At 45.1% G+C, this 15,847-nt stretch overlaps 1 protein-coding gene and 1 long non-coding RNA gene across 3 annotated transcripts in view; one reads left to right on the top strand and one right to left on the bottom strand.

Moving 5' to 3' along the window:
- LOC149445350 (uncharacterized) overlaps positions 1 to 15,847 on the bottom strand; it is a 63,548-nt gene that overhangs the window by 40,168 nt on the left and 7,533 nt on the right. The window lies entirely within an intron of this gene.
- Positions 14,464 to 15,847, top strand: part of LOC149445349 (uncharacterized) — a 38,209-nt gene continuing 36,825 nt past the window's right edge. The window contains exon 1 of the mRNA XM_089653894.1: positions 14,464 to 14,521. The gene's annotated coding sequence lies outside the window, so the exon portion shown is untranslated. The remainder of the gene's footprint in view (positions 14,522 to 15,847) is intronic.

The following is a 15,847-nucleotide window of genomic DNA, read 5'->3' as shown; positions in this document are numbered from 1 at the left end:
TCAGTCCGCCCCTGCTCTGGAAGTTGCATAAATATTTGTAATCTGAATGGCATGATGATCTTTAAAATGTGCCTCTCCTTTTCCCCCCAAAACACTATAGATTCGAATTACTCAGAAAATCACTTTGGCGTTGAGGTTGTTGTGTAGTTTGTGAGGATATACAGTATGTTATGTCCATCTTATTAGGGACGGGGAGCCCCTTGTACAGTATGCACACAGGAAGTACATTCTGTAGTTCAGCTTCTAATTTTTTTCTTCTTCTCTCCCCATGGGGGTCAAACGAGATCCAACAATACAATGCAGGATAGATGCCAGCTTGTTGAGTGACATCTTCCTGAGATAGTCCCTGAAATGTGGTGCTGCTTTCCCCAAACACTATGGTTTTCCATGCTTCAGAAAATCACTTTGGCATTAGTTTGTTATGCAATTTGCTAGGATATAGGTTGTGTTACTTCTTTTAGGGCTGGTTGGTCTCCATTACGGTATAAACCCAAGAAGGACCATGTGGCTCCTTTTTAAGTTGTTTTTCCAATCTCCATGGGGGTCAATGGCAAATCAACTATTCAATGGAGTAGACCAAAAATCTTCACCTCTTTGTCCCTTTGTCATGCTCACAATCACTTGACAGTATTTTTTGGGGTCTGGTTTGTATTGATTGAGACACAATTTGTGGATCTTGACCCACGCGCCCTCTTTAAAAGACCGTTACTTTTGAAATTATGCCTTTCAGTCAGTCAGAACAAACCCTTACCTATCTCTGTCTTATCAAGAGACAGTCATTTTAATGAGCCTAAGAACAAGTGCCTCCATTAACTGTGCAAAGGGGGGAAAAATAATGGGTGCTAACTTTATTTAGTTGGACAGATCAACTATTTAGCGCCTTAAGACTGTTTTACCATGCCCCTTTCTGGTGGGCAACCTCTGTGTTGTGACCTCCACCAGTATGGGTTTAGCTTCAGCACGTTGTGCACTGGATCCCAACGTTCATCTGATTGTGGGCTGGCCTTAATACGGGTATTCTGGTTGTGCCATCATGCATAGAGTGAGCTGGGATGGTAGGTAAGGTTTAGGTATCCTATATCTACATTTAGGTGGAGGAATAGACATCTTCTGCCATAAATATGGTATGCAAGCTTCTTCTTAGCATTGAACTTTTCCGTTGCTCATGCAATTGAACAAAAACTAAGTTATTTTGGAGGTGAATCCCCCATAACAGATATCCCCTTGAGGGTAGACCCTTAATAATCTAAACACTCAAGGTCTTGGAGGACAAGACCTAGAAATTAAAACTCTAAAAGCATTTCCTGGATTTGAGATAGTCAATTTTTTTTTTAAGGTTAGGGTCTGATGAAGACCACAATAATGTATTTGAGTATTGGTTGCCAAAAACAGGCTGCGTAGGGGTTTTCTATTTATGAGAATTCAAAGTCCACACAGTGATTGTCCTGTGTTGGGAAATCTCTGAGCAATCTTGAATCTTCCTTTCCCCCCACAGAAAATAAGAGGCCCTTCATACACCTTTCTATACTTTCTTTTTGGCTTGTTCACACAACCAGCATTACTCTGCAACACACGTGTGTGTTGCAGCATGATGGTCCCAAAAAGTGGACTTTTTGGATGCGTTGACCTACAGATCTCCTTCAGATCGGTTGCTTGGGATCCACTGAAAGTTCAACGCATCTGAAAATGTGTATGAATGATCTCCTGAGCTGGGTTGATGAGGAAGGTCGAGAGAGGTCTGAACAGAAAAGCTTTGGCCGGAACTCCAACCTGAAACCTCAGTATGAGTTGGTTGATCAACAGACGTTGCAAGAGTCAAACCAAGATGAATTGGAGCCTTCTGGTACTGAGGTTTCTGTGTGGGCAATCACAAGCTCCTCTGATGGTCAGAAGTGCTTGTCTTTGCCTTGGTGAACCCTTACACAGCCTCACCATTGCAAGCAATACTGGAATCCAGGCCTTCAACAGACCATGTATGGCAAGTCAAGGGCACTACAAAGAGCAGTCATGATGTGCAATGTGGTGTGAAGTTCCATTAGAAGACCATGCTTACAAATTTGGATCATTGAAGAGGGACCAGTCTAAAGAGAAAATTATATTGGAACAGGAATTACTGGGATGCCAATTCTCATTGTTAGTTTCCAGCTGGTCCCATCTGCAACTACCCACAGACGTGGGATTGGAAATTGTTGGAGTGGCTGACTATCATCTCAAGTCAGTGGTTACCTTAAAGCTGAACTTCAGGCAGACCTCCACCTACACAGTTGGCATGCATATATGTGAACTACTTTACCTGCCAAACACTTTGTAATTCTGTCCAAACAGTCTTAAAGTTTGCATAACTCTGCCAGGCAGTACAGCCAGGCTGGTGACCTGTCTGCTCTCTGCTGCAGAGAAGTATGACAGCTAGGTCACCGCCCCACCCCCTAGCCTGTGAATGGACAGGGGAGCAGAAGCCACTTTCCTTTCCACCCTTGTCAACTTGCTTCTTGTCAACACATGTATCCAGAAAACTTGATTGGCTACTAGCGTTGCCCCTCCCATTCGATGTTGTACTGTACAGGAAGGTTATAACGTGACGATATTTGGATTTAATTTGTTCAGCGGGTAAACCAGTTGGTTGTCTTCTGCTAGCCATTCCACGATTAAGAAATCGAAGGAGCTGGGTGGAAGATTTTTCAGCTGGACATGGCTTCCATCCAGTCAGATGCTGCCAATGTTGTGGTATTTTGTCCAGGGGCGGACTGACAACTCATGGGGCCCCCGGGCAATAGGGGATCATGGAGCCCCTGTGTACTTGCCCAAACTCAAAAAAGCCTATGAAAAAGATACCAGAGGCATCTCATGGGGCCCCCTACTGACCCGGGCCCTCGGGCAGTGCCCGAGTTTCCAAATGGTCAGTCCGCCCCTGATTTTGACTGTTAGCGGGGCTGGCTCCTCCATGCAGTGTAGAATGGATTGGGGAAATCGGTTAGTTTCGGGCTGAATGGCAAAAATCTGTGTATGCCAAGCTTGATTTTAGATGCACTAGATCCATGTAACCCCCTCTTTACATCCATATGTATAGTGGTTGTGGTAGAGGGACAGCTAGACATGGTTTTTCACATGTTTTCAAAATGTGGACCAAGTCATTACTTGACCTCAAGTCTCCTGTATTCAGCAGCTCACCACAAAGACAGGGACCCCCAAGAGAATACATTCACCCAAGTTAAGAAATCAAAATGTAGTAGGTCAAAGCGTCAAATGAATAACTCTCTGGGGTCCAAAATCTTTATTTTTCAACTGGTTACAACAAGCAGGGCAAAAGACAGCCAACATGTTTTGGGGGCCACACAATTCCCCTTCATCAGGGCTGGAGGAAATGGCAGATGTTAAATGGACTCAAATTTACTCCTAAGCAGACTGATCTGCAGGCAGAGGATGTTATAGACAAATGTCAGGGCTGGTGTTCATAGAAGTAGCAAGGGCCTTGGACCTTCTACTGCCCATTTAACTTTCTGCCATTTCACCCAGCCCTGATGACGGGGGGGTTGCATGGCCCCAAATGACATTGGATGACTTTTGTCCTGCTTGTTGGAACGAGTTGAACAATAAAGACTTTGGGCTCCTTAGGATTGTTCATTTGGCTCTCTATTTGACCTACTGTATATATGTATATGTGGCAGTGGCCTGTAATACCACGCTGCCACAGATGTGTACAGCTGGTGTTGCTGTTCTCTACGGTGACCCTGTTGCCACTGACCGCTCCTGGTCACTGTTTACGGGAGGTGACTGCCAATCACAGTGATCACATGATCAGGAAACTCAGGCTCTTAAAGAGCCGGCTCCCAGTGGTGTATCTAGGTTTTGTGCTGCCCTAGGCAACACAAAAAGCAGCCGCACCAACCTTTCCCGCAGAGAGAGCCTGACACTGACCAACCCCCCCCGTGGAGAGAGCATAACACCGACCAACAACCCCCCAAAAGAGAGAGCTTGACACCGACCAACACGCCCCCCAGTGGGGCAACCTCCCCCTCACTGTGGAGAGAGCATAACACCGACCAACAACCCCCCAAAAGAGAGAGCTTGACAATGACCAACACCCCCCCAACCACAAAGAGAGCATAACACCAACCAGCAACCCACCCCCAAAAGGAGAGAGCCTGACACCAACCAACACCATCTCAATCCCCCCTGGTCGAGAGAGCCCACTACTACCACTGCCTCTCCCATACACCTGCCACCACCCCCCTCCCATCCCTGGCAAGAGAGAGAAAGGAACTCACAGACTCACCTTCACAGCTCCAGACATCCCTGGGAATGAGAGTCAAGCTCTGCATACAACGTCAAGCAGCCCGCAGACTCTCTTGGATCCCACCTGGTCCCCACATGGTGCATGTTTCTTCTTCCGGGGGGGCAGCGCTGCCTCCTTGAAAAAATGCCGCCCTAGGCAAATGCCTTGTTTGCCTTGTGGTAAATACGCCCCTGCCAGCAGGAAATGGTTAGACGTGTATTCCGTTATAACATCAGTTGGTGTTTTTATCTGCCTGAAGTTCCACTTTGAGAAAACTTAACAAATAAGATGTCCAATTTTCTAGAATTAAAGCAGTTGGGTGGTTCCAACTAGTTTGCTTTCGATATTGTACATCACCATTGCTTTTTGTAGTGCCTTTTTGAAAAAAACTCCCACCCTTACATCAAGAAAACAGGAAATGCTGTGTAACATTTGGTAACCCTTAGATTGCCGTGGTGTGAAGGACACGGCCATGGCAGTAGGGACTAGCTTGTGTATGTTTCTGAACTGGGACCCAGAAGTTTGCTGTCATTCCTGGATTGAAGCTGCAGTTGGGGAATTTCCCGATCCTCAGGGGCGGGGGTGTTGTGACATCACTGACCTAATACGGCCACATGGTTCTGTTTTGAACAAACACAAGCTCATGGCTACTAGGTTGCCAAGGGGCTAAAGCCAGCTCAAGGCCAGGTACAGAAGACTGAGGACAGGACATGGGAGACATTAGTCTAATAGACCCCTGATGTCTTCATAAAGAGTACCTGTCAACTGCCCAATGCTATGTCACTGAGGGGGGCGCTTGTTAGCCCCCCCTTGTGATAGGTGCAAAGAAAAAAAAAAGAACTTAAACTATAACATACAGCCTGGGTTCACACTGATGCGGTGCGGAATTCACACCTTTTTCATCACAATCGTACCCCGTTCATGCGAACCGCTGCGGGTGTGTATGTTAAGTTAACAACACCCTGAAAGCGGTCCGCAAAACGCGGTGCGATGTGCAGAATCGGATCGCATAGGTGTGAATACCCATGCGATCCGATTCTAGTGCGGACCACAAAAGGGTCCTGCAACTTTTTGGTGCGATTAGAGCCATACAACATGTACGGCTCGAATCGCACCACACACAATTCGCATGTGGTTTGTGCAGGAATGCGGTGCCAATCACATGCGATGTACTGCATTGTAGAAGTGTGAACCCGGGCTTAAAGTAGAGTTCCAGTAAATTTTTTAAAAATCCAGTTGAATAAAATTTATAAAAGTTAAAAAAATAAAAGCCAGCAGCTACAAAAACTGTAGCTGCTGACTTTTGAAATACAGCCACTTACCTGTCCCACGATCCCGCGGTGTCCTCACCATGGCTGGTTTCACCGGCCATCTTCTCTCCCTGGCGTCGGCATCTTCAGTGTGGGCAACCGGCTGTGACGGATTGCGGTTTCACAGCCGGGTGCCCACTGCGCATGCGCTTTGTCAATGGTCCCGCAGTCTTCTGGGACCTGTCATATGTCTATGATGGGGGAGGGAGGACAACTTTTGCTTCCGATCGCCCTAGGCGATCGCACCGGAAGTGTAGCGGGTACCTGTCAAATTACCTCCCCAAAGGTGCCAATTCTTAACAGAGAGCAGGGGGACAAAGCCTTAAAGCGGAACTTCCCCGTTTGGGTGGAGCTCCGATTTAGTATATTAACCCCTTCGCGCCGGCGCCTCCCGGCCCTTTAAGGGTTTCAGAAGCCGGGAGGCAGGGCAGGGTTTAGGGTCATGTGACCGCCATGACACGCCGTCATGACGGTCACATGATCAGGAAAGGTCCCGATCGAAAGAGGAGAACGGGACTTTTCCGTGAGTACTGGACATGTGTGCTGGTAACGCAGGGCGTGCGCTCTCAGCACATGTCTTTTTTTAATAGAACGCAAATGCGCGGCCGCTCGGCATCTAGGCCCAGACAACAGGAGGCCGCACAATTGCGTTCGGCCGGCATGAAGAGGTTAAATAAAAATATCAACCTTGGTTCACACTGATGCGGTGCGGAATTCGCAGTGTTTTCTGTGCGAATTCCGCACCACATCAGAATCACACCCTGTTCATGCGAATCGCCGCGGGTGTGTATGTTAAGTTAACACCCCTAAAGCGGTCCGCAAAACGCGGTGCGATGTGTAGAATCGGATTGCATAGGTGTGAATACCCGTGCGATCCGATTCTAGTGCGGACCAAATAAAGGGTCCTGCACCTTCTTGGTGCGATGAGAGCCATACAAAATGTACGGCTCAGATCGCACCGCAGACAAATCGCATGTGATGTGCACAGGAATGCGGTGCGGTTCCTGAGCGAATCACATGCGATATACCACACCGCATGTATGTGAACCCGGGCTGAAAGTAGTATGTGAGTGTAACTCCTGAAAAAATAGTTCTTGGTTTTATGTGTGGGAAAGTTGGTTGGTGTGTCACCGCTGGGGAGATTTCCTAGTGCTTCCTGTCCAAGGGACACGACAAGAAGTTCAAACAATTCCCTGCAAATTGAAGGGAAATCCCAATGTAGCCAATACATGGAAGTGTTTCCCGTTATAGTAATACACATTTACCACATTTCCATATTTTATATAAAATGAATCATGCATGTTATATTTGATGCTGCTGATATTCTTTTGTACTGTATATTCCTCAGCTTTAAATTGCAATAAAATTCTTGATTACCTTTATTTTTTCTTGCAGTTATTTTTATGGGGTATCTTTTATAGGGCTGACGATTTATGCAGCACTTTACATATTGTACATTCACATCAGTCCCTACCCCAGTGGCGTCCCTAGGCAGGTGAGGGGGTTGTGCGTTGCATCGGGTGACACCTATCACACTGGGTGACACCGGACCCGCTCCACGAAAAGGTAAATGTTAAAGCAAGCCGACGATCTCCGCAGGATTGATCGGATCTGCGGATTGAGCATAATAGATTGGAGTCCGATCCATTATGCTCCCCAATCCGCAGATCCCATCCATTTTACGGAGATCGCCGGCTTGCTTTATAACTTACCTTTTCGTGGAGCTCATGGAGAGATCAGTTAACCCCCGTATAGGTTGCAAGCCGATGATCCCCGCAGGATGGATCTGCGGATTGGGGAGCATAATGGATCGGACGCCGATCCATTATGCTCAATCCTCAGATCCGATCCATCCTGCGGGGATCGTCAAAGGGGTGACACCAAGTGTTACCGCACCGGGTGACACCAACCCTAGAGACACCCCTGCCCTACCCTCAAGGAGCTTGCATTCTATTCATTCTATTCTATTCACAACAGCCTTGTACCATGTGACAAACTGTGACCAATCACAGCTTTCACAGTATTTCTCAATGGCTGCAAGAATGCAGTCAGAGAGGAGACATTATTGATTTTACTGCCTTTATGGGTGTAAAAGCAATCAGTGTAAAGAGAAAAAAAATCTTCATCACCCCCCACAAGTAGTACAGTGTCACTATGGTGACACTGTACTGCTAGGGTGACAGTATGTAAAAAAAAAAACAAACACAATAATATAGAAAAACAAAATAAAAATGTAAAAATAATTTTTAAAAAAAATTATAATCTTTGGTTATAAAGTAATTTGGGTTATTTTTTTTACTAAAAAGATAGTTGAATACAGTTCGGCCAAGATTTATGAAAGAAGATTATTTATTTGCAACATTTTATAAGAAAAACACTTTTTTTCAACATTTTTGGACATTTTCATTTATATAACAAACAAAAAAATAAAAATCCCAGCGGTGAATAAATACCACCAAAATAAAGCTTTATCTGTCTCAAAAAAATGCTAAAAAATTCATATGGGTACAGTGTTGCATGACCGCGCAATTGTCATTCAAAGTGTGATAGCGCTGAAAATTGAAAATTGGCGTGGACTGGAAGGGGGGGAAAGTGTCCAGACTGGAAGGGGGGGGAGTGTCCGGACTGGAAGGGGGGAGAAGCGTCCGGACTGGAAGGGGGGAGAAGCGTCCGGACTGGAAGGGGGGAGAAGCGTCCGGACTGGAAGGGGGTGGGGAGCGTCCGGACTGGAAGGGGGGGGAAAGCGTCCGGACTGGAAGGGGGGGAAAGCGTCCGGACAGGAAGGGGGGGAAAGCGTCCGGACTGGAAGGGGGGGGGAAGCGTCCGGACTGGAAAGGGGGGGGAAAGCGTCCGGACTGGAAAGGGGGGGGAAAGTGTCCGGACTGGAAGGGGGGTGAAAGTGTCCGGACTGGAAGGGGGGGAAAGCGTCCGGACTGGAAGGGGGGGAAAGCGTCCGGACTGGAAGGGGGGGGGAAGCGTCCGGACTGGAAGGGGGGGGGAAGCGTCCGGACTGGAAGGGGGGGAAAGCGTCCGGACTGGAAAGGGGGGGGAAAGCGTCCGGACTGGAAAGGGAGGGGAAAGCGTCCGGACTGGAAAGGGGGGGGAAAGCGTCCGGACTGGAAAGGGGGGGGGAAAGCGTCCGGACTGGAAAGGGGGGGGGGAAAGCGTCCGGACTGGAAAGGGGGGAGAAAGCGTCCGGACTGGAAGGGGGGGAAAGCGTCCGGACTGGAAAGGGGGGGGGAAAGTGTCTGGACTGGAAAGGGGGGAGAAAGTGTCCGGACTGGAAGGGGTTAATCCGAGATCAGAAAAAAGTAAACAAAAGTCTTATTTGTTCTAAACTCTTTATAAAGTGCACTTTAAAGGCATAAATACTGGACAAGGACATGATTAAAAAAAAATTTGTAAATACATTGAAATCCAATTAATCCGTTCCGGAGGTAAAAAAAAAGACTTATCTGTTCAAAACTCTTTATAAATTGCACTTTAAAAGCACGGGGCCGGCGCTATAAACCTCCCAGGAGCAATGCATCCTGGGAAACTTGCTTTGTATTGCGAAAAAAAAAACATAAACAGAGGCATTATTGTCAATGGATTTTCATTCGTAAACCAAAAATTACGTTAACCGAGGCATTCGTACGCCTGTATAAGATTCACATAACCTAAATCATTCATACACCCAATATAAGCAGCGCAAATACAAAATAAAGTGCTCTTGTCGAAATATGAACATATTGCTGACTATTGCTGGTTTCCTTCAAAGACTATGTGTATTGGTGTTAGAACAGAGCCGCCTTCCGAAATTTGAATTTAGAAAAGAATAGAATAAAACAGAATAAAATAGAATAGAAAATAAACGAATAGGATACCGTGAGAAAGAAAAACTTTTTTTTTCCTGAAGGAGTTCTTTATATGAACATGAGCTCTGGGATTTATTTACTAAAAGGCGTGAAAGATTCCCTTTCCTGCAGCCCCGGGGTGCTCTTAAATTACTTCCATAATTGATGGGTTGGGCCTGCCCCTTCCTTATTTCGAAGCCTTACAAGCAGGGGCGGACTGACAACTCATGGGACCCCCGGGCAACAGGGGATCATGGGGCCACTGTGTCCTCGCCAACACCCAAAAAAGCCTATGAAAAAGCCATGGATAGGTACCAGGGGCATCTCATGGGGCCCCCTACTGACCCCGGGCCCTTGAGCAGTGCCCGAGTGCTTGAATGGTGAGTCTGCCCCTGCTTACAAGTGATCCATTAGGCACCAATCGCATGAGCATTTTTTGGCCATGCTGCGAATCTTAGCCGCAGGACTGAATTGACGATTAGGTAGCCTGGCCCAGTGTGCATCCAGCCAAGATCTCCTGTGGTGATCGTTGGCTGTGCAAATAGGCAAGAGAGCTGCCAACAGCCTATCATTGAGGTGTACGGGCTCGACAGTTGCTGGTATCAACACACAGCTGTCAATCCCGGAAGCAGGAATCACTAGATGTGTTAAACATGGCAAAATGCGTGTGCCTTACTGCGATGGCCAATAGTGAGGCTTAGGTGACATGAGAGGTCAGGTCCATTCATCAAACCAATGTAACTCCAACCAAAAAAAAGTCATAATACCCACCAAGGATACAAACCCATTGGTGGCAGTACTTCCTATACTTTTTGCTACTCCACAGCAGTGTGTACTAACATGGCCACTAGCCATGTAAATTTGCAGTTGGAACTACAGCTCAGCTGCCATTGTTACCCCCTCCCGGCCGCTCGTGTAAATGAGGCCATTGAGTTGCTTTCTGTAGATGGACCAACGCAGCTTGCTTTCAGATGCATTCAGCTGGTGCCTTACATACTTTGAACCACTTTTACTTCCTTGGGCTTGTATGGGATGAAAAGAAGGCCTAAAGTGGTACACTATATAGCCAAAGGTACTGCATGTGGACACCTGACCATCACACCAGCTATGTGGGCAAAAATATATGGACCCCCCTTCAAATGATAGAGTTCAGGGAAAGGTACTGTTAATACTCCATCATACAAAGACATTGTAGACAATTATGGCCTTCCAATCTTGTGGTAATTGTTTAGTGAAGTCCCTTTTCTGTTCCGGCATGACCGTGCCCCTGTGTGCAAAGCCAGCTCCATAAAAACATGGTTTGACCAGTTTTGGGTGAAGGATCTTGAGTGTTCTGCACAGACCCCTCTCCTCAACCCTACTGATCACCTTTGGGATGAATTGGGATGCCAATTATAAGCCAGGTTTCCTCATCCATCATCGGTACCTGACCTCACAGATGTTCTATTGGATGACTGGACACAAATTCCTACAAGTACACTCCATCATTTTGAGGAAAGTCTTTCCAGAAGAGCTCTCCATAAAAAAACACGATTTGATGAGCACAATATGAGTGGGTCTGACCTCAACCCTACTGAACACCTTTTGGATGAATTGAAACACCAATTGTAGGCAAGTTTCCTCATCCATCATCGATACCTGACCTCACAGATGTTCTATTGGATGACTGGACACAAATTCCTACAAGTACACTCCATCATTTTGAGGAAAGTCTTTCCAGAAGAGCTCTCCATAAAAAAACACGATTTGATGAGCACAATATGAGTGGGTCTGACCTCAACCCTACTGAACACCTTTTGGATGAATTGAAACACCAATTGTAGGCCAGTTTCCTCATCCATCATCGATACCTGACCTCACAGATGTTCTATTGGATGACTGGACACAAATTCCTACAAGTACACTCCATCATTTTATGGAAAGTCTTCCCAGAAGAGTTCTCCATAAAAAACAACATGATTTGATGAGTACATTGTGAGTGGTCTGACCTCAACCCTCCACCAATATACATTCACCAGAGGCTAAAGAGTAGAAAGCCTGGAAAGACACTCCAGCCACCACGGAGTTCCACCGATCGCTCTTCAGTGTGGAATTGCTGCCTAAAGTGAGCGCTCTTCAGTGTGGAATTGCTGCCTAAAGTGAGCCCTGTTAGCAAATTGCTCACCACACGGAGCCCAGAATAAGGTAGTGTAGTACTTTATCACCATATTGGTCAAAACAATTAAAAGTGAGACCATAAAACCACGTGGAATAAACAGAAAGAAGATGCGGTTGGACAAAGATGGCCGTTATCCTAGACCCGGACTCTGTGGCGCGACGTCACCACGTAAGGTCCCTCCCGTGTTTCCTGCACACGCCCGTCTTCAGGAGATACACCTACAAATGCATACATGTACATAGGGGGATCAATCAGCCCTGACACTACAAACTGCAAGCACAACATGTGAGCCATCATCACAAGGTCAGGCAAGCAAACAACACAAGGAATACAACCAGGGGCGGACTGACCATTTGGAAACTGCCCGAAGGGCCTGGGGTCAGTAGGGGGCCCCATGAGATGCCCCTGGTACCTTTTTCATAGGCTTTTTTGAGTTTGGACAAGGACACAGGGGCCCCATAATCCCCTATTGCCCGGGGGCCCCATGAGTTGTCAGACCGCCCCTGAATACAACTACACCAATACCTAGTTATAATAAAGAAAACATTTGAAAGTGTATAATGTCACATGATCGCTGTGATAGCCTCTGATTGGCTCTCACAGTGATCAGTCAATGTGCAGCCCGTCCCCCTTGCTTTTTTTCTCTCTCTATGAATGGAGGAGAGAGATACATTGTATCATTACATACATTCTATTATACATTGTATCATTATATACATTCTATTATACATTGTATCATTACATACATCCTATTATACATTGTATCATTACATACATCCTATTATACATTGTATCATTACATACATCCTATTATACATTGTATCATTACATACATCCTATTATACATTGTATCATTATATACATCCTATTACACATTGTATCATTACATACATCCTATTATACATTGTATCATTATATACATCCTATTACACATTGTATCATTACATACATTCTATTATACATTGTATCATTATATACATTCTATTATACATTGTATCATTACATACATCCTATTATACATTGTATCATTACATACATCCTATTATACATTGTATCATTACATACATCCTATTATACATTGTATCATTATATACATCCTATTACACATTGTATCATTACATACATCCTATTATACATTGTATCATTATATACATCCTATTACACATTGTATCATTACATACATCCTATTACACATTGTATCATTATATACATTCTATTATACATTGTATCATTACATACATCCTATTATACATTGTATCATTATATACATCCTATTATACATTGTATCATTATATACATCCTATTATACATTGTATCATTATATACATCCTATTATACATTGTATCATTATATACATTCTATTATACATTGTATCATTATATACATTCTATTATACATTGTATCATTACATACATCCTATTATACATTGTATCATTATATACATCCTATTATACATTGTATCATTATATACATCCTATTATACATTGTATCATTATATACATTCTATTATACATTGTATCATTACATACATTCTATTATACATTGTATCATTATATACATTCTATTATACATTGTATCTCTCTAACTCCTGGCATAGAGAGAAAAAAAAATGTTTGTAAAAAAGATAAATAAATATTTAAAAATAAAAGAAAAAATAAAGAAAAAACACCTAGATCAAGGTTTGATCTAGTTCAGTGCCAGGGTTAGTGTTTGGGTCATGGTCAAAGGTCAAAAGGACAGGGTCAAAGGTCAAAAGGTCAGGGTCAAAGGTCAGGATTTAAAAAAAAATGGTACCAGTGTCAGTTAGTGTCAATGTCAGTGTGTTTTGGGTTAAAAAAAAAAAAAAAGACAAAAACAAAATGCGCACTATGATTCTGGCCTGTACTACGGGTACAAACAACAACTAACATACACATAGATGGTGTCGCTGCGATCACCAAGAGATGGAGAATTTATTTTGGGTCGTTCTTTGGTGGTAGGTTATGGTAGTAACAAGAAACACACAGCTAAAAAAAAAAGTGATTTTTTTTTTTTTTACTATTTTGGGCCAGTTTGCCTTTGATAATAAAAAAAAATCAGGAGCTATCCATTACCATTTACCACCAAATGAAAGCCCAATTTGTCCTGAAATGAACGCGGTATAATCCACCCGGATGTACGAAGTAGTTGTGATGATACGGACGGTTTGACTAACACGTGTCAACGTTGCAGAATTGTGCTTAGGCATTTAGATTTGTTTTACCTTCAGGTGTGAAGGGGTTAAATATAACTGCGGTAAATACCTGAATTTAGTTTGATTTCAGCCTCTTGTAATTCGCTGTGCAGCAACATTCAGGCTGGGAAAACTAAGAGCCAATCAGGTGTGCTGCAATAAAACATGCTGACAGGAGGAGAGAGATGATCTTATCAGCCTACTTCTGCTCGCCCACTGTCCAATCACAGGCTAAGTGCAGAGAAGTGACCAGGTTGCATCGCTCAACTGCAGCAGAGAAAACGCGTGTCTCCAGCAGGGGTGGACTGACAACTCATGGGGCCCCCAAGCAATAGAGGATCATGGGGCCCCTGTGTCCTTGCCCAAACTCAAAAAAGCCTATGAAAAAGGTACCAGGGGCATCTCATGGGGCCCCCTACTGACCCGAGTTTCCAAATGGTCAGTCCGCCCCTGGTCTCGAGGCAGTCTATCCTGTGTGGCAGAGCTGTGTAAATCTCAGAAATGCATGGACGGAAATATAAATCCTTTTGCAGATAAAACAGCTCCCATCTTTGCATTTCATTGTCTATGTCGATGTGGGGAGAAAAAAAAAGAAAGTTGCTTAGCAGCAACAAAGAATAAACAAAAAAAGAAATTCCAGGTCAAAGGCAAAGGATATTCATCATTTCCGGAGGGCTGGAAAAGTGCTGCGACTCACTGAGCCGCACCCTGCTCTAGAGCTGAAGGGAAAAGGTGAGTTTTTTCACTATTTCTAAATATTTTGACCTGTTACAGGATAATAGAGAGCCCTGAGAGTGTTTTACATTTTGTTTGTGCAATCCAGTTACGCAACAGACAACATTTGCATTCCGCTCCTCCCAGCCCATCGCCTTTGAATCAGGTGCATAAAGATTATTTTTACTGATATATGTTGCCTAATTTCCTCCTCAGGTCTATTAATAGCTGATTGTAGAACTTGACCGGGAAACCGGTCTGTGTGTTGCGGATGAACTCAGTGGAGTGTTCAAAGAGGCTTCCCCTCGGACGCCATATTGCCTTTGTCTCTCCTGTCCATTCAGAAGTCACATTATTTTTCTCTCCCTCTCTATTTTTCCTTTCTTTCTGCATCCTCCTCCTTACCTGTGAACAGAGATGGACTGACAACTCATGGGGCCCCCGGGCAATAGGGATCACCCCACAATCCAAAGACATGCTGGAAGGTTAATTGGCTCCTGTCTAAATTGGCCCTAGTATGTGTATGAATGTGAGTTAGGGACCTTAGATTGTACGCCCCTTGAGGGTTAGGGACCTTAGATTGTACGCCCCTTGAGGGTTAGGGACCTTAGATTGTACACCCCTTGAGGGTTAGGGACCTTAGATTGTACGCCCTTTGAGGGTTAGGGACCTTGGATTGTACGCCCCTTGAGGGTTGGGGACCTTAGATTGTACGCCCCTTGAGGGTTAGGGACCTTAGATTGTACGCCCCTTGAGGGTTAGGGACCTTAGATTGTACGCCCTTTGAGGGTTAGGGACCTTAGATTGTACGCCCCTTGAGGGTTAGGGACCTTAGATTGTAAGCCCCTTGAGGGTTAAGGACCTTCGATTGTACTCCCCTTGAGGGTTAGGGACCTTAGATTGTACGCCCCTTGAGGGTTAGGGACCTTAGATTGTACGCCCCTTGAGGGTTAGGGACCTTAGATTGTACGCCCCTTGAGGGTTAGGGACCTTAGATTGTACGCTCCTTGAGGGTTAGGGACCTTAGATTGTACGCCCCTTGAGGGTTAGGGACCTGAGATTGTGCGCCCCTTGAGGGTTAGGGACCTTAGATTGTACGCCCCTTGAGCGTTAGGGACCTTAGATTGTACGTCCCTTGAGGGTTAGGGACCTTAGATTGTACGCCCCTTGAGGGTCAGGGACCTTAGATTGTACGCCCCTTGAGGGTTAGGGACCTCAGATTGTACGCCACTTGAGGGTTAGGGACCTCAGATTGTACGCCCCTTGAGGGTTAGGGACCTGAGATTGTGCGCCCCTTGAGGGTTAGGGACCTTAGATTGTACGCCCCTTGAGCGTTAGGGACCT

This window comes from Staurois parvus, unplaced genomic scaffold (assembly GCF_062004578.1).
Source record: "Staurois parvus isolate SC_StPar_1 unplaced genomic scaffold, SC_StPar_1.0 ptg000726l, whole genome shotgun sequence".
Classification (NCBI taxonomy): domain Eukaryota; kingdom Metazoa; phylum Chordata; class Amphibia; order Anura; family Ranidae; genus Staurois; species Staurois parvus.
The sequence above is the reverse complement of the archived record's forward strand: the minus strand, read 5'-3'. Positions and strand labels throughout refer to the sequence as shown.